The sequence below is a fragment of the Mustela nivalis genome (assembly GCF_964662115.1).
Source record: "Mustela nivalis genome assembly, chromosome: 5".
Classification (NCBI taxonomy): domain Eukaryota; kingdom Metazoa; phylum Chordata; class Mammalia; order Carnivora; family Mustelidae; genus Mustela; species Mustela nivalis.
In genome coordinates, this window is record NC_139024.1 from 134,691,167 (window position 1) to 134,692,511 (window position 1,345).

The following is a 1,345-nucleotide window of genomic DNA, read 5'->3' on the forward strand; positions in this document are numbered from 1 at the left end:
GATAGCCCAGTAATATAACACTTCAATCGCAGGGCTTTGTTGTGCTGTGTTGAGTTTTTTTTTTGTTTGTTTGTTTTTTTGTATTTTTTTTTAAGGAAACCAAATTAAATATTTTAAGTATAGTCACATAAGAGGAGCAGGAGAAAACCAACCTTGAATAAATGCATAGGCCAAAGGAAAAAAGAAATGCATCATAATGCAAGAGCAAAGCTAGAGAGGAGTCAGTTTTATAGCTAGCATGACCACTAAATTGGCATGTGGTCTTCACTAAATTACACATTTTCTTCTGTCTCTACCTCCCCTTTACCTTGCACATGAGAATAAGAACATTACACATGCAGTTATTCACGGGCATGCTAGAAGGATCCACTAGGTGGATACGAGCAATGATGGAGAAAAGCCAATGCCAGGTAAAACTGACCTCACTAATACAGCCATTGCTAAGGTGTATGGTGTCTATTGGAGTCTAGAACCATTTACAGCTAAAAACACATTCTTATAGCTGATCTCAACACAGGAATTCTTTGGAAATGGGAACTAGGAGGACAGCTTAAGAAGCTGAATGGCAAGCATGAGGCTGGATGTGTGATAGGAGTTCTGTGTGGCTCTGCACGGCCTCTTCTTCACCAAGAAATGACACACACGTTTCACCATCGAGAGGCCCTCGCCTTTCTGTGCTATATATGGTAGGGCTCACTTCCGTTATTAAAAATCCGTAATGAGATGGCTCATGAGCTCAGGAACAAGAAGCTTCCAACTGGAATCATTCTCATATCCAAAGAGTGAGCAGGAGTGTTTGCCTCACCTCTGACTTCTGAGTGTTCTTTCTTCACAACCGCTGAGCCATGTGAGACTTTGCGTGGGTGAGATCACTGGGCTTCAGAAATGTTGGAATTTAACCAGAAACTTGAGCATTATTGTCAAAGTAGTTTCAACACTGGAAGCAAAGTGCCGTCCCTAGGAATTGGGATCCTCATGGCCCATCTCTCGTTGACAACAGCAGCGTGAGGAAAGCTCTTGGGACTGTTACCATTACTCTAAATTCTAAACACTAGCCGTAAGCAAACACCTCTTGCTCCAGTGGTGAAAACTAGTGCCTTTCATCTCATGAATGCTCAGTCAGAAGAGAGCAGAGAGTGCCTTGTGAAATGCATGCCATTCATTTGAAAGTATTGCTATTTGGAAGAAACCAATGAACTGGGAGAAAAGTTCAGAACCAATGGAAGACATGATGTCTGATGCCTCTTGCCTTAGGATTCAGAGACAGCTCAAGTTCCAGAAAGCAAATTATTTATCATTTGGAGTCACCTGATTTCAGACCAAATCAAATATATATATCTGAGAA